The sequence below is a fragment of the Euleptes europaea genome, chromosome 19 (assembly GCF_029931775.1).
Source record: "Euleptes europaea isolate rEulEur1 chromosome 19, rEulEur1.hap1, whole genome shotgun sequence".
Classification (NCBI taxonomy): domain Eukaryota; kingdom Metazoa; phylum Chordata; class Lepidosauria; order Squamata; family Sphaerodactylidae; genus Euleptes; species Euleptes europaea.
Window position 1 is genome coordinate 25,570,319 of NC_079330.1, and position 21,309 is coordinate 25,591,627.

The following is a 21,309-nucleotide window of genomic DNA, read 5'->3' on the forward strand; positions in this document are numbered from 1 at the left end:
TCAGCCTACAGGGGGTCAATTATATAAATAAGCCAATTCTATAATCCAAAAATTTTCCAGACGACGAGAGTCATTGGAAAAGACAGTCATGCTAGGAAAAGTTGAGGGCAGCAGGAAAAGAGGAAGACCCAACAAGAGATGGGTTGACTCAATAAAGGAAGCCACAGCCTTCAATTTGCAAGATCTGAGCAAGGCTGTCAAAGATAGGACATTTTGGAGGACTTTCATTCATAGGGTTGCCATGAGTCGGAAGTGACTTGACGGCACTTAACACACACACACATAATCCAAAATACAATTCTTCCATGTAGTCAACATACATTCACTGGAAAATACATTCATGTCCTAGAGTATCACACAAAAACGTGTTTACAAAGGTGAGTATACATAGAGGTAAGTCCATATGCGTTCACTCCAACTTTCTAATAATACAATCTTGTCTTATTACAGGAACAAAATTCCTTGATTAATCAACAAATGTCAGCTTAATCAACCTGACATTTGTTGATTAATCAAGGAATTTTGTTCCTGTAATAAGACAAGATTGTATTATTAGAAAGTTGGAGTGAACGCATATGGACTTACCTCTATGTATACTCACCTTTGTAAACACGTTTTTGCGTGATACTCTAGGACATGAATGAATTTTCCAGTGAATGTATGTTGACTACGTGGAAGAATTGTATTTTGGATTATAGAATTGGCTTATTTATATAATTGAGTTTTTGTGTGATTTGGGTTGAACCGTAAGGTACACAGAAGTGTCTATTTTGATATAACCTACAGGTGGTGGCTAGAGATCTCCCGCTATTACAACTGATCTCTGGGCGCCAGAGATCAGTTCCCCTGGAGAAAATGGCTGCTTTGGCCATTGGACTCTATGGCATTGAAGTCCCTTCTCTCTCCAAACCCTGCCCTCCTCAGGCTCCACCCCCAAAATCAGGTATTTCACAACCTGGGTATTTCCCAATCTGGAACTTGCAATCTTAAGCATGGAGGGGGTGTTAATAGAAATGACAGGTGGGGCGGGGAGGGGCCATGGCTCAGTGCTGGAGCCCCTGATTGCCATGCAGCAGGTCCCAGGCTCAATTCCTGGCATCTCCTGTTGTTTCAGGGTTGCCAGCCTCCAGGTGGGGTCTGGAGATCTCCCGGAATTACAACTGACCTTCAGATGACAGAGATCAGTTCCCCTGGCGCAAAAGGCTGCTTTGGAGGGCGGGCTCTATGGGATTATACCCCATTGAAGTCCCTCCCCTCCCCAAACCCTTCCCTCCCCAGGCTCCACCCCCAAAATCTCCAGGTATTTCACAACCTAGACCTGACAACCTTAACTTCATAACATGTCTCATCCTCAGAACTGCCTTGCTAGATTCAACCCAGGCCTCTTGGAGTCGCAGGCAAAGGCATGATGATTAGGGTTGCCAGGTCCCTCTTCACCACCGGCGGGAGATTTTTGGGGCGGAGTCTGAGGAGGGCAGGGTTTGGGGAGGGCAGGGACTTCAAAATCATAGAGTCCAATTGTCAAAGTGGCCATTTTCTCCAGGGGAACTCTTATCAGCTGGAGATCAGGTGTAATAACAGGAGATCTCCAGCTAGTACCTGGAGGTTGACAACCATTATGATGGTGTCAGCGTTTGGTTATCCCTAAATGGGCTCCTCTGAAGATGGATGGGCATTTCACTGGCCTGGCTAGAAGCCCTCTTTTTCAGCAGACGGGAGCCTTCTCAAAGGCCCTCTAAGCTCAAAGCCATCACCCAAATCGCCGCTTTATTGTGGTAAGTAAACAATGTGGGAAGGATCTGTTACCGATTCCACGGTGCTCAGTTTCACGCTTCAATACCAGGTTTTAGTACAAGGCAGTTTTTGTTCAGGTCGGGAAGCTCACAAATATGATTGGGGATCCATTGAAACCATCGTAATTTTCTCATTTATCAGACAAAGGGAAAGAACAAGGGGGGGGGGAAACAACCCGCGAGGCAAACAGGTTTAAGCGAGGGTACAAACAGGGCATGATTAATGCGCGCATGCACACACGCATAGAGCCCCCACGCCGGCAGTTCTGCAAAGCGTTCTTCCTCCGACACCGAAGTTCAATAAGCAATTAAGCAGTGATTTCTTTGAGCACAACCCTGTCACCATAATTCGGGGAAATGGCCAGGCCTCTCTACAGACTTGGTCCCCGAGGCAGAAACTTTCGACCAGGGACGTGTTTTAAGTAATCCAAAGCAGCTGCTTACAAACGTCCAGAGATTGCTTACAGGTCATACTTAAGGGACTCACCAAGGAGAAGAAGAGCTCCGTGGCCTGCTGCTGCTTAAGCCAAAAAATGGGTTGGATCTAGTGGGAAATGTGCCAAGCCGAGTACATCGGGATTCATGGCGGCTCAAGAACACCAGGCTGGCCTCAGCCAGGAAACAGGCTGAATTTGGAAGGCTGGCTGGTCTGATTTCAAAATCCCTCCAGTCAATTTCATTTCTCTCTTGTCAGAAATCACACCACTTTCTCATTGCTTGCACCAGATTTCCCCAGTTAAAATTAACACCTTCATTAATTGCATAAAAATGGCATTAAAATGCCTATTATATTAGGTGCTTTGGAACACAGGTAGGACAATGCTGCTGCAGTTGTCTTTTGCATTGTTTGGGGGCTTCCTAGAGGCACCTAGTTGGCCACTGCATGAACAGACTGCTGGACTTGATGGGCCTTGGTCTGATCCAGCTGGGCTTTTCTTATGTTCATATGTGTTTATGCGGAGGCAGGCAATGGCAAACAACCTCTGGATGTCTCTTGCCTTGACAAGCCTACGGGGTCGCCATAAGTCAGCCGTGACTTGACGGCACTTTCCCCCACCACCAGCCAACACAAACATATCCTGCTTATTCTAGAACAGTTACACAGGACTGTCGGTTTGTTTCCATGGTCAGTTCAAAGTGCTGATGATAACCTTTAAAGCCCTACGAGTCACATCACTAAAGGACCATGATTTCCCTTAGGTCCCCGCACACTAGTGATGGTCTTCCGGTTGTTATCGTTTGGTTGTTTCCCCACTTAACAGCCAGTGTAGAATAGTGGTTAAGGTGTCAGACTAGGATCTGGGAAACCCAGGTTCAAAACTCCACTCGTGCCATAGAAGCTTGCTGGTGGGTACCCATGGGCTGGTCACACACTCCCCGCCCAACCCATCTCACAGGTGGATGTGAGAATAAAAGAGGAGAGGAGGGCACTGTAAGCTGCTTTGGGCTCCCATTGGGGAGAGAGGTGGGGTTTAAAATAAAATTGAGGTTGCCTTTTGGCAGCTACCAAAGCTCAGTCCTTTTCCATAACGGCTTCCACCTTGTGGGAGACCCTGGGATAGGGTTGCCAACCTCCAGGTACTGGTGAAAGTAAAAACCAGCACCCGGCTCTCTCTATATGTATATTTACGCAATAGTGAAATATAAGAAAAACAGTGCAATCATAAAGACATACAAAATACTATGGAGTCATAAGTGACAGCATCCAAACAAGGAGAGAACAGAAAGGAAAGGTGCTATTAAATATCCAAAAATCCACCATCAAAAAGAGTCCAATGTATATTTCTAAAAGTCAAACAGACTTTCCTTTACCCAGGAAGAGTATAGTGGATTTTTGGATATTTAATAGAGTATCTTCCTGGTTAAAGGAAAGTCTGATTGACTTTTGGAAATATACATTGGACTTTTTATATAGTGGATTTTTTGATATTTAATAGCAGCTTTCCTTTGTGTATATATTTCTGTTCTCTCCTTGTTTGGATGCTGTCACTTATGACTCCATAGTATTTTGTATATCTTTATGATTGAACTGTTTTTCTTATATTTCACTATTGTGTAAATATATGCATATATAGAGCTGAGTGCTGGTTTTTACTTTCACCTGTACCTTACAGCGCAGGTGACTATTTTGTTTGGTAACCTCCAGGTACTAGCCGGAGATCTCCTGCTATTACAACTGATCTCCAGCCCACAGAGAGAAAACGGCCGCTTTGGCAATTGGACTCTATGGCATTGAAGCCCCTCCCCAAACCCCGCCCTCCTAAGGCTCCGCCCCAAAAACCTCCCGTTGGTGGTGAAGAGGGACCTGGCAACCCTGCGGAAACACATTTTAATTGCAAAGTCCTCTAATGGGGCTTAAGCGGTAGGCTTTCCTTGGGGAGGGGGCTTAGGGTCCCCCTCCCCCTGTATTGTATGTGGTTTTAATCTTGGCCTAGAAAGCTGCCTTGAGCCACAAAGGAAAGGCGGGGTATACTATTTTAATAAACGAGTGTTTGACAACTGATGGGGAAGGGCCAAAGAGGGGAGGGGAGGGGTGGCATTAAAGGAGTGGGGGGAGAGCATGTTATCGCCGCTCGGCAGACTGCGACTGGTGTCAAGACTCATTCCCTGGTGCCGTTCCCCGTTCATCCCGGCACATTATCTCCTAACTAAGCTATGCACACAGAGCCATTTAGAGTTGTTAGACTAAATGGAAGACTGCTTTCATTAGCCCTTAATGAGCCATCGAAAATGCCTCCCCGGTGGGTTGGCCTCCTTCCTCGCGTGGCGGCTGGCGGAGGGGTGGGCACCAGGGAGAGGCCGCGTGGCACTACTCCCCAGGACATGCCCGGCCCGACCCATAGGCTGGAGAGCCTGCGGTTTATATGGCACCAGCAGGGAAGAATGTGCTTCAGCATAACGAAGGCAGAAGGCAGTAGTCCCCCCACCCCACCTTTCCAGGAGTTTACGATATACATTTGGATCCCTCGAGAATTGCCAATCTCCAGGATCACGAGGGCTCTTCTGTTCCTAGCCCACCAGGCGGTTCTCTTGCCCAGGCCCCATCAAAATGACCTATAAATGCACAGAGCTGAGCTCTTGCAACACTCCCATACATTTCGATAGGCTTATACCATACAACATCCCTAGGGTTGCCAACCTCCAGGTAGTAACAGATTAAACAAATAAAGGCAACACTATGCTTGTACCTAAATAGGTTTGGAAATCAGCACAAAGTACAAAATTACAAAATTATTATTAGTGATTAGGACAAATTACAAGTGCTATACAACAAATACTTATCCTACTACTATGATACATAAGATTCACTTGATGTCAACCAAAGAATAATTGTACACCTGAATGGTTGACATCAAGTGAATCTTATGTATCGTAGTAGGATAAGCATTTGTTGTATAGCACTTGTTGTAATTTGTCCTAATCACTAATAATAATTTTGTAATTTTGTACTTTGTGCTGATTTCCAAACCTCCAGGTAGTAGCTGGAGATCTCCTGCTATTACAACTGATCTCCAGCCGGCAGAGATCAGTTCACCTGGAGAAAATGGCCGCTTTGGCCATTGGACTCTATGGCATTGAAGCCCCTCCCCTCCCCAAACCCCGCCCTCCTCAGGCTCCGCCCCAAAAAACCTCCCACTGGTGGCGAAGAGCGACCTGGTAACCCTAACCCCCTCCCCCTTACTGAGATTGGAGCGCCCCTGTCAGTCTGGCCAGACAGGAAAGTTGTTCACACAGGAGAACGAGATCATTGAATGGGCTGCGTCTCTTTCAGAGAGCACCTAAGGGGTCAGATTTTAGGATGTTTTTGTATGGAGGAATAGCTCCTTGCAAGCTGAAAGCCAGCCGGTACAACAAGCAAACAGCAGGGGGAGCCCTCTCCTCCCTGCTCTGCTGGTTTTCTGTTTGCATGGAGGCTTTCTTTTACCTGAAGGAATGTTCAAAGTTGGTGTCTTCCACCAGATGTCTTAAGGCAGGGGTCCTCCACGTGGTGCCTGTGGGTGCCATGGCGCACGTCGATACATTTTGTGGTGCCCCCCAAGTGTTTTTAGAAGTGAGGCCAGGTAGGGCTTCTGCCCAGCAGGGCTTCTGATTGACTTTTGGAGATTTGATTGGCTGGCTGGGCAGATTTTTTAAAAATGTTGCTTCGGCGGCAGCTGCCACCACAGCACAAGGATCAGCACTGTGTTACTGAAGTTAAGTTGTGGCGATCATTCTGTGGCTGGCTTCGCCTCTTGCGGCAGCATTTTTGTTCCTGTGCCTACCACGACATGTCAGAATTCCAAATGTGCCCAAAAAGGTTGGGGACCCCTGTCTTAAGGGATGCAGGGGACCTGCCATTACCTCCCCATCACATTCTTCTGCATGTGTGAGCCAGGCAAGAATGTGGCTCTTCCCTATGGCATCTTAACAGATTTTAAATATGGTGCCCAGACCCTCACTATGTGCAAACACAGCATAGCATGAGAAGAAGAAGAGTTGGTTTTTATATGCCGACTTTCTCTACCACTTAAGGGAGAATCAAACCGGCTTACAATCACCTTCCTTTCCCTTCCCCACAACAGACACCCTGTGAGGTAGGTGGGGCTGAGAGAGCTCTAAGAGAGCTGTGACTAGCCCAAGGTCACCCAGCAGGCTTTGTGTGGAGGAGTGGGGAAACCAACCCAGTTCACCAGATTAGCGTCCCCCGCTCATGTGGAGGAATGGGGAATCAAACCCGGTTCTCCAGATTAGAGTCCACTCCTCCAAGGACTGGCAGAGGTTCTCCGGTCAAGTTAAGAACTAGTTGGGAACCCAAGTCAAGGAAATGGGCATAATTTGCCCACCCCTTGCCACAAGCGGAGAGGCAGGTGAGCTGCTCACAACTGCTTCTAGAGAGGACCAGGGCAGTGGCATGCGCAGGTGCGTCCAGGGCTTCTCTCTCCCTGCCAGGAAAACATGCCCTTGCAAAATTTCAGGGTGCCACTGACAGGCGCAGGAGTCGATGGCTGGAAAATGGTGGCAACCTTAGTGATGCCAGCCGGAGGTGCCACAGCCATTCACAGGCATCGATGCCACCAAGATGGTGCCAGCCATCCCCGCATGACCGAGGACGGGGAGGAATCCACTCTGCGGTTGATGCTTAAAGAGGTTAACTTGCCCCCAGCATGGAGGGAATTATGTTTTAATAGAATCCATTTATTACCCCATAAAAGTTAATGAGTTTATACGGAAAGGCGCCAGCATTCCTTTTAAGGTCTTAATAGGGGATTAGCGCAGCGTCCCAGACTCTGCCACTGGCTCATTAACGGGTGTGGGAGGGTGTTCTGTCAGCTCCCTCTCCAGTGCAAGCCCCCACCGAGTGTTTGTATGGCATGAAAGGGCACAGGGGCTAAAGACAATCCACCCCCCAAAATTCCCCCTCTAGTCTAAAAGTCGTGCATAGATACACAACCCTTGTGTGGGACTGGGTTGTGTCTCTTTACTGGCAGAGAGAGTGCACTTTGTACATGCTCGGAGGCACTTTGGTTAGACCTTCGAACACACCTCTGAAATGAGTCCTGGCGTTCAAAGCAAGCTCTGAGGCTATGGTTTGCATATATGTGAATTAAACTCTTTGGTGTGAATTAAACTCTGGAAGGGGATCCCTTAGGCTCACAGAATTCCCCAGCTGAGCTGGGTGCTGGGTATTTACATCTGGCACCCGGGTTAGGGGTAGGGGTGCCAACTTTTTTGACCTTTCCATGCTCCTGTGGCATCAGTCTGCAGACACTGGCACCTGAGAATGCTTCTCTTCCTGCTGGGAAAAACTTCCCCTGCTCACCTGGGTCCAAGGACGACAGAAGAAGAGGAAGAGGAAGAGTTGGGTTTTTTATATGCTGATTTTTTCTACCATGGGTCAGGATTGACCTGATGCTTGCACAGGGGACCTTTATCTTTACCTTTTAAGAGAGTCGAAGCCCTCCAGGATGCTTAGAAACACTCAAAACCAAGCTAACTGAGGTCCAGAAAGGATGCACGCTTCAGGTTAGGAAAGCTTACTACCAAGTCTAAAAGGCTGTCTGTGTGGTTAATGACCCAAGTCAAGGAAGCAATAAAAGGTAAAAAAAAGCTTTCTTTAAAAAGTGGAAGCTAAACTGTGCCGGCTCTAGTTAGTACTTGGATGGGAGACCACCAAGAAAGACCAGGGTCACTGCACAGAGGCAGGCAATAGCAAACTACCTCTGAACATTTCTTGACTTGAAAACCTCATGATGGGGTCAGCATAAATCAATTGTGACTTGGTGCCCCCCCCAATGAGGGCCAGAAGAACGTCCTCTTAATTCTGAGTGTGTGGGGCCAGATGCAGTTGTTCAGCAGGTAGGAAAAGGTACTCTTAACATGCTCAGAGGCATTTTATGTGGCTGTAGCCTCACATCAAAATGCATGGGTGCACCAAAGAAGAGTGGGGCTCAGTGTATATGGTTGAAGCGGAGCAAGGCAGAAGAGAAGAAGAAGAAGAAGAAGAAGAGTTGGTTTTTATATGCTGTCTTTCTCTACCTCTTAAGGGAGAATCAAACCGGCTTACCTTCTCTTCCCCTCCCCACAACAAACACCCTGTGAGGTAGGTGAGGCTGAGAGAGTGTGACTAGCCCAAGGTCACCCAGCTGGCTTCATGTGTAGGAGTGGGGAAACAAATCCAGTTCACCAGATTAGCCTCCGCTGCTCATGTGGAGGAGTGGGGAATCAAACCCGGTTCTCCAGATTACAGTCCACCGCTCCAAACCACTGCCCTTAACCACTACACCATGCTGGACGACAGACCATTCTGGATGACAGAAGAAGAAGAAGAAGAAGAAGAAGAAGAAGAAGAAGAAGAAGAAGAAGAAGAAGAAGAAGAAGTTGGGGATTTTTATATGCCAACCTTCTCTACCACTTAAGGGAGAATCAAACTGGCTTACAATCACCTTCCCTTCCCCTCCCCACAACAGACACCTTGTGAGGTAGATGGGGCTGAGAGAGTGTGACTAGCCCAAGGTCACCCAGCTGGCTTAATGTGGAGGAGTGGGGAATCAAACCCGGTACTCCAGAATGACTTAAGAGTCCACCGCTCCAGGCCACCACTCTTAACCACTATCCCACGCTGGCTCTCAAACAGCTGGGTTTGTTTCTGGCCACTGGGGAACATTCACCCCCCAGTGCCAATGCTGGATTCTTCCCTCCCCTCACACAACTCCGCCCTCCCCTCTTCCCCCCATCATTCAATGCTATAACTTTCCCCCCCGCTGCTCCCTCGATAGCGCCGATAATGAGATGGAACTACTGAATGGGCACTTGTGTGCTGGGGAAACGGGTAAATAAATTGAAATACTAATAACGGCCCCATCAGGAGAGAATGGCGCCGTGACCTAGATGTGCGCAGGAGCATTAGCTGCCGCAGCTCTAGCTGCGCAGCACGAACAAACATACCACACTTGCTAGCTGCAGGAAATGCAATGCCTAAAAAGACCAGAATGGTCTTGCTGGATCAGATGCAAAGATCTGTAGAGTCCAGGGCTCTTGTCTCAGGTAGATGACCTGCAGCAGAGGTTCCCAAACTTTTTGAGTCATGGAGCACTTTTCAGGAGAGAAATCCATCACACCACTTTTATGTCATTCATGCACAGACACGGATAAGGAAGATTACAAAATAGGGGGGTGGGGAAATCAGCCAGGCATCATAAGATATCCCATGTGCAATACCACAGGACTAGGGTCACACAATTAGAAAACAATACAAACAAACAGCCTGTCTAAGACCTGACATCCCATAATGCAATAAACGAGCTACAAAGGTAGAAGACACTACACCATAACATAAGAAAAGCCATACTGGATCAGACTGAGGCCCATCTAGTCCAGCAGTCTGTTCACACAGTGGCCAACCAGGTGCCTCTAGGAAGCCCACAAACAAGACGACCGCAGCAGCATTATCCTGCCTGTGTCCCACAGCACCTAATACAATGGGCATGCTCCTCTGATCCTGGAGAGAATAGGTACGCATCATGACTAGTATTCATTTTGACTAGTAGCCATGAATAGCCCCCTGTCCTCCATGAACATGTCCACTCCACTCTTAAAGCCTTCCAAATTGGTAGCCATCACCACATCCTGGGGCAGGGAGTTCCACAATTTAACAATGCGTTGTGTGAGGAAATACTTCCTTTTATTTCTTTTGACTCTCTCTCACCGTCCAGCTTCAGCAGATGACCCTGCATTCTAGTATTATGAGAGAGGGAGAAAAGCTTCTCCCTGTCCACTCTCTCCATGCCATGCAAACTTTCATGGACCTCTATCATGTCTTCCCTTAACCACCTTCTTTCCAAGCTAAAAAGCCCTAAGTGTTTTAACCAGTCCTCATAGGGCAGCTGCTGTAGTCCCCTGATCATTTTGGTAGCTCTTTTCTGCACCTTCCCAAGCTCTGTAATATCGATTTTTAGGTGTGGTGACCAGAACTGTACACAGTACAGGGGAGGGGCTGTGGCTCAGAGGTAGAGCCTCTGCAGTGCTTGGCATGCAGAAGGTCCCAGGTTCAATCCCCAGCATCTCCAATTAAAGGGACTAGGCAAGTAGGGGATGTGAGAGACCCCTGCCTGAGACCCTGGAGAGCCACTGCCAGTCTGAGTAGGCAATATTGACGTTGATGGATCAAAGGTATGATTCAGTATAAAGTAGCTTCATTTGTTCATTTGGGGAGGGGCTGTGGCTCAGTGGTAGAGCCTCTGCTTGGCATGCAAAAGGTCCCAGGTTCAATCCCCGGCATCTCCAGTTAAAGAGACTAGGCAAGTAGGTGATGTGAAAGACCCCTGCCTGAGACCCTGGAGAGCTGCTGCCAGTCTGAGTAGACAGTACTGACTTTGATGGACCGAGGGTCTGATTCAAGGCATCTCCATGCGTTGTGTGTCTTCAGTATTCCAAGTGTGGTCTCGCCATAGATTTGTACAAAGGCAGTACTAAGGAAGAGGGTGCTGGGCCAAGCATCGCTGCCGCCGCCTGTCCAGGGAGCTGCTGGGCTGAGACGGGATGCAATTGGCAGGTGCTAAGCACCGGCTCCGTTTGGGGGATAATAAGGAGGCATTAGGAAACCGGCAGGCCAGGCAGGCGACGGCGGGTGGCGCTAATGTGACGGCACCAGGGCTCCCGCTAATCGGCAGCCAGACAACCGGCTCAGTGCGTCAGCCGTCATTCCTGGAACCAGTTCTCCGAAGCCGGGATTGATCCCAAGAGAAGCTCCCAAGTCTGGAGTTGGCTGGCAGGGAGGCACCCCCGCTGGCCTCGGTTACCCACCCGCAAGAATGCCTGGGCTGGTCTGAAGTGGTACAATACTGCCAGCCTGCTTCCGGACTGTACCACTTCATTCTCCTACCTGTGCAGATAGGGTTGCCAGGTCCCTCTTCACCACCGGCAGGAGGTTTTTTCGGGGGGAGAGCCTGAGGAGGGCGGGGTTTGGAGAGGGGAGGGACTAGGGTTGCCAACTGCCAGGCAGTAGCAGGAGATCTCCTGCTAATACAACTGATCTCCAGCCAATAGAGATCAGATCACCTGGAGAAAAATGGCCAATTTGGCCATTTAACTCTATGGCACTGAAGTCCCTCCCCTCCCCAAACCCCACCCTCCTCAGGCTCCGCCCCAAAAATCTCCTGCCGGTGGCAAAGAGGGACCTGGTGTAAGCTCTAGTCCTGCGGCACCATTAAACAGACTTCAGCAGACAACCAATCCACAAAAGCAGTTTTATTGGGTAGAATCGACAGGTTTCAGAAGCCATATTCAAAAGGACACTAGTAAGGGTCAAAGGCAAGGTACACAGCATATATGGAAGAGCAAAAGGAGATAACCGGTTTCCCAGGCAACTCCCCCCCTCCAGGAGGCAGAAAGTCGTACTTGGCAATTCCCACAGTATGGGAATCTATGAAGACTAAACACGGGGCATAGACTGGCCTTGGACAGAATAGCACAACAGCACCTGGAAGCAGCACAATCGCACTACCGCATATCATCCTCATGGCCTGCTCCTGACACCTGGCCACCCTAGGAGGGTCTTCAATGCCATAAGAATCCAATTGCCGAAGCGGCCATTTTCTCCAGGTGAACTGATCTCTGTTGGCTGGAGATCCGTTGGAATAGCAGAAGATCTCCAGCTAGTACCTGGAGGTTGGCAACCCTAACCACAAGCATGCACCTAGCCAAGGTCAGTCTTTGACCTGGACAGACCGGCCTCTTAGGACTGCTGGAAGAATGCAGGGATCTGAAATGTTTGTATGCTGCCTTCTAGACAAAAAAGGCAAATGACAGGCCTCCCCCCCACCCCGCCACCACTATGCAAATGCTGCATAATTCCAAGTTGTTGCTGTTGTTGGGACTATTTGCATATTTCCCTCCTCGTATCGCAAAACATTTGGCGTCATTTCGTCCTCCTCTTTCGCCTGGTTGGTTTGCTGCTGGCCGCGCGAAGGACAAAGCGCTCGAGGGCCTGACCTCAATCACAGGAAATCTGATTCAGCTCCCTGTCTGGCTTGGAAGATTGCAAGCTGTCATGAGAGACAGCAACTTTTCCTTTCTTCTTAGAAAGAACCCAACAAAAAGAGGCTGTATTCTGCAGTGGGTTTCTGACTGTCTGTCTATTTCTTTTGCAGAATCTCAGCAGACAGGCAGAAGACGCCCAGAGTCTCTGCAATCGGGCAGAAGCAGGCCTGTTCCGTTCCTGTCCCCTGGGCCACCTGCCCGCCGCCAGCCACCCCCCCCCACCCCCTCCAGCACGGCGTTCCCAAGCCTGGACTGGATTAATATTCATGCGGTGGCTTTCCGGGAAGCATTTGACCTTGCATGTTGCGCGATTCTCCTTGAATTGAACAGTCATTTACCCGCTGACACTTGTCACATGTCGTCTCAATGGGCTCCCCGGAGCATCGGGGAGGAAGGGAAGAGATGACAAATGATGGATGACGGATCAAATACAACGTTTGGAAATTACAGTCATGTCGCCGTAATGGAGCTACCCTGTGGAGGAGGGCGGCGCACGAGGGGTAGGGGGGCTTGGTGGGAGAGAACCCTCCATGGACTCACACGAACACATGAAGCTGCCTTCTACTGAATCAGACCCTTGGTCCAGCAAAGTCAGTATTGTCTACTCAGACCGGCAACGGCTCTCCAGGGTCTCAGGCAGAAGAGGTCTTTCACATCACCTACTTGCCTAGTCCCTTTAACCGGAGATGCCAGGGATTGAACCTGGGACCTTCTGCATGCTAAGCAGAGGCTCTACCACTGAGCCACAGCCCCTCCTCAAGAAACAGAGAAGGGCACAGAGGGATGGAGGGGGAGCAGTTCAGATGGGAGGCCACAGGGCCATCTTTCCATCCTGTGAAACACCCTTTCTTCACCCCCCCTGCAATTCCTGGCACTGTGGAGATGCCCATCAAAGGACCACCTCCTCCAGCTTCACCGCATCAAGGACAGCCAGGGGTCCTTTAGGGTCTCACAAGCAGCATAGGAAGGCAACGGTCTTCCCTCCATGTTTGCTCCCAACATCGGATACTCAAAAGAAAGGTATACTGCCTTTGAACCTGGATCTAAAAATTAGAAGAAGAAGAAGAGTTGGTTTTTATATGCCAACTTTCTCTACCACTTAAGGGAGACTCAAACCGGCTTACAATCACCTTCCCTTCCCCTCCCCACAACAGACGCCCTGTGATGTAGGTGGGGCTGAGAGAGTTCTATCAGAGCCGTGACTAGCCCAAGGTCACCCAGCTGGCTTCATGTGTAGGAGTGGGGAAACAAACCCGGTTCCCCAGATTAGCCTTCACTGCTCATGTGGAGAAGTGGGGAATCAGACCCGGTTCTTCAGATTACAGGCCACCGCTCCAAACCACCATTCTTAACCACTACACCACACTGGCCCTCCAAGTTGTTCGCTGTTGTACAAGTGGGGGACCCACAAGGATCTCTGGGAGTCTCTTTTCTCTCCCCCACTATTTCTTCTTTCCCTTCCCTGAAAGCTCTCATAGCTTTCCCCCTTTTCCCACTTCCTTTTCTTTTTCTCTTCCATCAGCTGACCAACCTATCTTTACCTGCTCTCTTGTCTTCAGCTTCCCCCTCCCCACAGCATCTACCTGGGAAAACTACGACCCAGTTGTGTGGTGCTGGCTGCTAGTTTGGCCGAGTTTCATAGTGCTAGCAGAAGGCCAGGCCCAGTTGTAGGGTGCAGAACCCTCAAGGACTTGCAGGGAGCACCTCAATTTCCCCCCTATGCACCTCCCTACACTAACTCCTCATTCCCTCCTCCTGGCAGTCCCCACATACTCCTCTTTCCCTGCTTCCTTCTCTCTTTCCTACCCACCCACCATCTTTTTAGATGCCCCCCCATCTTATGCTATATTTGTTTGCTTCATTTATACACCACCTGTCTCCAAAATGGGGACCTAAAGCTGCTTAAATCCTTCTCCTCTACTCCATTTCATCCACACAACAACCATTTGAGGTAGGTCAGGCTGAGAATGTGTGACTGGCCCAAGGTCACCCAGCAAGCACCATGGCAGAATGGGGATTTGAACCTGGGTCTCCCAGATCCTAGACTGAATCTTAAACTACTACTCCAAATCGGCTTTCGTGGGGTGGCTGCTGTTGAACAGTAGCAAGCAGCCAATCCCAGGTGAGTCATGCAAGCTGAGTGATAGTGAGTCACCAGCTGGTTGCTGCCAGGCCTGGCCACTATGAGGCTTCCCTTAAAGGCGAAACAGCCCTGGAAAGGACCCTGCCCCCTACCTTTAATTGTTAGAAACCAAGGCTTGAAGGCTGGCAATACTTTTGTGGTTGTCTAGGAACAGCCACTGAGGCATTCATGTCTTAAAAGCTGCAGGTACTGCTTCTATTCTTCTGATTTTTTAAAACATCCGGATGTATTTTTTAAGATTTAAAATTTTTCTGCAAACCTGGAATATCTTTCAGGTTTGTGTAAACATCTGCCTGATCTGTTAATGGCTCCAACCTCTGGATGTAAGTATCCACAGATCTGTCCATGTCAAGAATTAGATCTATTGATGACGTATTATATGAAAAAGAATTTCCTGAGCATTGCCTAGAGGTTTCCTGGGGTGAGCCCAATTTCTTGCATCTCTTTCATAAACCTATAGAGCCCCTTTAGTCAGAGGGAGGCTGTTTTATCAATGGCTATCAATCATGACAGGGAATTTTCTTCTTCTTTTTTCTTTTTTCCTCCCTAATGACCTTTTCCCCCAATGGGGACCCAAAACGGCTTACCTCATTCTCCTCTCCTCCTTTATCCTCACAACAACCCTACAAGCTTCCACTGCCAAGCAGGAATTCGAGCCTGGGTCTCCCATATACTAGTCCAACACAGCCACTACACCACACTGGCTCTTGAACAGCACCGCAGCTGGTAACCACAAACCTCCATGTACAGAAGCAGCATCCCTTGGCACCCCAGTTGCTGTGGGAAAACGGCTTGCAACCCAGAGTGACCCTCGGCTGAACCCAGCAGAGCTATGATTCCTGACGCAGCCTCCTCCCAACCTCCCAAGGGTTGTCGTCCTTTAATTGTTAGAAACCAAGGCTTGAAGGCTGGCAATACTATTACAACTGATCTCCAGACAATAGAGATCAGCTCCCCAGGAGGAAATGGCTGCTTTGGAGGCTCTATGGCATAGTACCTCTATGGCATAGTACCCTGCTGACTTCCCTCCCCTCCCCCAAACCCACCTTCCCCAGAATTCACCTCTAAAATCTCCAGAAATTTCTCAGCCCAGAGCTGGCAACCCTAAACCTCGATAGCATGTAGCTGAATCGGGCGGTCATGAAGGAAAAAGCACCCCCACACACACACACCAACGAACAGGCGGGTTTCACTTCCTGCCAGATGTCCCTAATTCCAGCCAGGTGGCTGCGGCATCCCCGCACGATTGAATTAATCCAATGTTGTCTTTTTTTACACCCCATTGATCCTTGTTTATGGCCTTTCTGGGCACCTGATCTTGGCACCAGTGGCTGCCAGCTCATGGGCGTGGCGGATTGGCACGGAGCCAGCACGGCAGAGCAAGGCGGGAGACCCCCCCAGTCCTATTTTAAGAAGGAGGGTGAATTATTTTCCTTACTTCCTCCTGTGACTTTAACAGCAGCCGGACACACATGCATTTGGGCAGAAATCTCCCCTCCCCCCCAAGACAGGAAAGCTGTCACAAAAGGTCTTTAACTGCACAGGAGCAGGGAACTTAAAACCATGGCAACCCTCAAGACACAGGAGTCAAGGCCAGAAGACATCTGGTAATCCCCCTAACTCGGAGCAAAAGCTTCCAGTCCGCGTGGAACACTGCTGGCATCCCCAGGTGGTGGCAAACCTCCCGGAAGTGGAAGGGGCTTCTAGAACTGACCTTTCCTTTCCAAACGGCAGACCACATTTTTGGCAACCCAAAATATCTTGCAAATAAAAAACAGTCTTGCCAGATCAGACTGGTTGTTTATGACTGGGTACTTTCATTCACGTTCACCCCCAGTCTGTCTCAGTTGTTCCTTGGAGTTATGCATGAATTTTCCGAAGATCTGATGCTGCCAGCCTGCAATGCTGCGTCCCAGGCAAGGATGAACCCGGGACGCCCCCTCTGGATGCTTGGGCCCTGCCCCTACCCGCAGGGTCCTCTGCATCTCTTGGCCTCAGTGCTCCCTCTGGGGAAAGGAGAGCACGCTGGCACACTTCACAGTGTTACCAAAAGTTGCTTGTAATCGCAAGGGTTGGCAGAGCACTTTGGAAAATTAATAGAGCCAGGGTCACCTCTGCGCCCAGAGATGGGGAATCCGTTGGCTGGGATCGATTTAGATGGGCATAAGTTGATTTTAAATATGCTAATCGGGGGAGGGAGGACCAGCGTGATGTCGTGGTTAAGATGTCTGGCTAGGATCTGGGAAACCCAGCTTCGGGAACTGGAAAGGAAACTTGCTGGGTGACCTTGGGCCAGCCACACACACTCTCAGCCCTGACCCTGGTTAGTATTTGGAGAGGAGTCCTTTAAGGAATACCAGGGTGTGACCGCAGAGGCAGGCAGTGGCAAACCACCTCTCAACGTCTCTTGACTTGAAAATCCTGTGGGGTCGCCATCAATCAGCTGTGACTTGATGGCAAAAAAAGAACAACACCAAGAGGGAGGAGTCTGAAGGACCTACGCCTCCTGGGCCACAGGACAGAGTGGAGCCGGCGTGGGGTAGTGGTTAAGAGTGGTGGACTCTGATCTGGAGAACCAGGTTTGATTCCCCACTCCTCCACGTGAGCGGCAGAGGCTAATCTGGTGAACTGGGTTTGTTTCCCCACTGCTACACATGAAGCCAGCTGGGTGACCTTGGGTTAGTCACACTCTCTCAGCCCCACCTACCTCCCAGGGTGTCTGTTGTGGGGAGGGGAAGGGAAGGAGATTGTAAGCCGGTTTGGGTCTCCCTTAAATGGTAGAGCAAGTCGGCATATAAAAACCAACTTCTTCTTCTTCTTCTTCTTCTTCCTCTTCCTCTTCCTCCTCCTCCTCCTCTCAGGTTCCCCCTTTGCGAGATTGCCCCTGGCAGGCCCCCTCCTCATCTCTCCAACCCCGGCTCCTGCCCGCCCAGAGGTCCATGGCTGTTTGGCAGGGCAGGGTACCATGCAAGCCACAAAGTGCCTAGTCAAGCGCCTAAACCAGCCTAAAGAAGGGCCGCAAAAGTTGTATCATTGTATGCCGCCTTGAACCAAAAGGAAAGCAGGGATAAAAAACACGTTTTAATAAATTAATTCATAGAAATAAGTCAGACATAAGAACATAAGAAAAGCCCTGCTGGATCAGACCAAGGTCCATCAAGTCCAGCAGTCTGTTCACACCGTGGCCAACCAGGTGCCTCTAGGAAGCCCACAAACAAGACGACTGCAGCAGCATTATCCTGCCTGTGTTCCACAGCACCTAATATAACAGGCATGCTCCTCTGATCCTGGAGAGAATAGGTATGCATCATGACTATTATCCATTTTGACTAGTAGCCACAAATATCCCTCTCCTCCATGAACATGTCCACTCCCCTCTTAAAGCCTTCCAAGTTGGCAGCCATCACCACATCCTGGGGCAGGGAGTTCCACAATTTAACTATGCATTGCATGAAGAAATACTTCCTTTTAATACTTCCTTTTATCTCACCCTCCAGTTTCAGCAGATGACCCTGTGTCCTAGTATTATGAGAGAGGGAGAAAAGTTTCTCCCTGTCCACAGACGCCGCCTGTGACCTTTGGCTGCATTCTGGAAGTTTAACCGTAATCCTGGTTTTAGAGTAGTTTGGAACAGGCTGCTTGGCTCCTACCCTGTGTGAATGTATTCACGCAGTTTTGAGCAATAAGGGCTATACTTTTTAAAAAATAATAATAAATATTTACAGTTCTGCGCCCAAAGCAACATATATTCCAGCCGGAGCAGGCAGACCTGCTTTTTTGATGCAAAACGGGCCTTCCACCCCCATGTCTGCAAACCCCAGGAAGGTGAGGACTGGGGCTGCCAACCTCCAGGTGGCGCCTGGAGATCTCCTGGTAACAGAAATCTGTTCCCCCAGGGGAAAATGGCTGCTTTGGAAGGTGGATGCTATGGCATTATCTCCCCATCCCTCCCTTCCCCAAACCCTGTCTTCTGCAGGGTCCACCCTCCAAATCTCCAGGCATTTCCCAACCTGGAGTCGGCAATCCCTGTGAGGACTAAATGCTGGAAATCGGGTCCCGATTATTGTGAGGATCAGGAACCCAACAGGCCAGCGGGGTGTAGCTGTTAAGAGTGGTGGTTTGGCGTGGCAGACTCTGATCTGGAGAACTGCGTTTGATTCCCCACTCCTCCACATGAGTGGTGGACACTAATCTGGTGAACTGGTATTTTTTTCCCTCACTCCTACACATGAAGCCTGCTGGGTGACCTTGGGCTAGTCACAGCTCTCTCCGCCCCACCTACCTCACAGGGTGTCTGTTGCGGGGAGGGGAAGGTGATTGTAAGCCAGTTTGATTCTGCCTTAAGTGGTAGAGAAAGTTGGCATTTAAAAACCAACTCTTTGGTCATTTCTACACGGGAGGTTTGACCTTGGATTTGCCACTCTTTAGCCCTGACCTGGATGGCCCAGGCTAGCCTGATCTCATCAGATCTCAGAAGCTAAGCAGGGTCGGCCCTGGTTAGTATTTGGATGGGAGACCACCAAAGAAGTCCAGGGTTGCTGTGCAGAGGAAGGCAATGGCAAACCACCTCTGCTAGTCTCTTGCCATGAAAACCCCCCAAAGGGGTCGCCATAAGTCGGCTGCAACTTGACGGCACTTTACCCACAGGTGCACATTTCCCCCATCCACATTCTCCAAACTCAATAGTAAGCCCCCATGCAGAGGTCTGAGAATTTGGATAGGGAAAATGCGCCTCTGGAGAGCGGCCAGTCCAAGGTGAACCCTCCCATGCATCCACGGCTGAATTCTTCTTTGTGAAAGGGAAGCGGGGCTTCTCTGCGCTCCCCCACCCACCCTCTCGCCTCTCCGCCGCCTCCCCTCCCCTCGCCGCCCCCCGCGTAATTCCAATTCGCCGGCTCTCCCTGCGGAGCGAATGCATTTGTACAGCAATTTCCACAGACAGCGCAGATGACAGATTGCGCGTCTCCCGCCTGGCCGGGCCCCCGTGCTTCTGGAGCTGGCCGACTTGGGGGGAAGAGGCGCCGCGCCCACCTCTCCAGGTGGGGCTGGCCTCGAGGGAGGGGGGCAGGCTGAGGCTCTATGTAGGGGACGGGGCTGCCGAGAGACCTCCTGGGTCCCCAGGCAAAGATGTCTCCCCCCACTGGTCAACCCCCCCAAGTCGGCTTGTCAGACGCCCCCGTGGCGCAGAGCGGTAAGCTGCAGTACTGCAGTCCAAGCTCTGCTCACCACCTGAGTTCGATCCCGACGGAAGTCGGTTTCGGGTAGCCGGCTCCTTGGGCTCTTATGCACGGCAGGTTTCACCTTGGATTTGCCGCTCGCGAGATGCACCTTTTCCCCATCCGAATTGTCAAAACTCTGCCTGGGGGCTGATTTTTGAGTTTTGAGAATTCGGATGGGGAAAAGGTGCATCTAGAGCAGAGGTGGGGAACATCAGGCCCCTTTGGTCTGGCCCTTCATGGGTACTGGCAGATCTCTAGCTCAGAAGGATCTAAGACTGGCAATACGCCCCCTCCTGCCTCCCACAAACAGGAATAGCCTCCATTCAAGGCAGATGTGAGTTTGTTTTGCTGAGAAAACGAACCTTCCCCCCCCCCCTTGCAGAAGAGTCCTTAGCTATGGAGCTGCTAGGACTGCCCAAGAAACTGTGTTAACCCTTTCTCACCCAGGCCGTGGAGAAATGTATTCCCTCTGTACTACAAGAGGGCTGGGGGCTGAAGTGCGACAATGGAGGGGTTAAAGGGGGCAGGGCCAGAATGCATGTGGGCGGGGGGAGTTCTTAGCCAGTGTGTCCTCATTTCATCCCTGCAGGTGGAGGTAGCAGGAGCTGGCTGTAGAATCCGGCCCTGACCGTGTGGAGCAAGAACAACTCCAGCGTGCGGCTGGACGGCTATGCCCAGCTGGTGCAACAGACCATCCTGTGCCACCAGGTGGGCAAGTGTGCCACCGGTTGGATGCCTGCCTGCTCCTGATCTAGAGAGTGGCAAATCCATCCTTCCGAGGTCGGTAAAATGAGTACCCAGCTTGCTGGGGGTAAAGGGAAGATGACTGGGGAAGGCACTGGCAAACCACCCCGTAAACACAGTCTGCCTAGTAAACGTCGGGATGTGACATCACTCCATGCCCTAAAGAGTCCATATTGGGCTCCCCAACCCAGGTCAGGCCTGTGTCTCTCTCCCCGAGTGTTTTTGAGGCACCTTGAAAGCGATGCCTCTCTTTGCCCAGCTCGGCATCCTTTCAGCCTTTTGTTCGCCCCCCTTTTTTTGTGTGCGCCGACGATGCGAGCCAGAGGAAGTGAGAGAGATAAGGGAAAAAATAATTACAGCCCGCTCCTGAAACTACGGGATCCTTTTGAAGCAAAATTACTCAGGAGTCTAAATTCCCCGGCCGGCTTGAAAGGGCCTTGTTCAAAGAACACAAGAGAGCCCAAAGAAAGAGGGGCCAGCCATGCCAAGCAAACAATGGACCAGCGCCGCAGAGGGTGCGACGAGAAGCCCCCGCCGGCTTTTGCTAAGGAGACTCTTAAATCACACAGATGCTCAAAGGGCCTGCGCATGAGTTGCTGCCGCCTTCCACAGCCAGGGCTGTCCACAGCTCTGGTTCCCCGGCACATCTCTGCTTCTGTGAAACCCACACCTGTGCCATGGCTCTTTGTGGCTCTTGACAGGTAAAAGCTAAAGGTAAAGGTCCCCTGTGCAAGAACCGGGTCATTACTGACCCATGGGGTGATGTTACATCCCAACGTTTACTAGAAAGACTTTGTTTGCGGGGTGGTTTGCCAGTGCCTTCCCCAGTCATCTTCCCTTTACCCCCAGCAAGCTGGGTACTCATTTTACCGACCTCAGAAGGATGGAAGGC

The 21,309-nt window shown here is 50.3% G+C and overlaps 1 non-coding gene across 1 annotated transcript; it reads right to left on the reverse strand.

The window, feature by feature from the left end:
• Window positions 1–12,992: 12,992 nt before the first annotated feature.
• TRNAA-AGC (transfer RNA alanine (anticodon AGC)) lies at window positions 12,993–13,064 on the reverse strand. Its single transcript has one exon. It is a non-coding gene; the product is annotated as a tRNA-Ala (tRNA).
• Window positions 13,065–21,309: the final 8,245 nt, after the last annotated feature.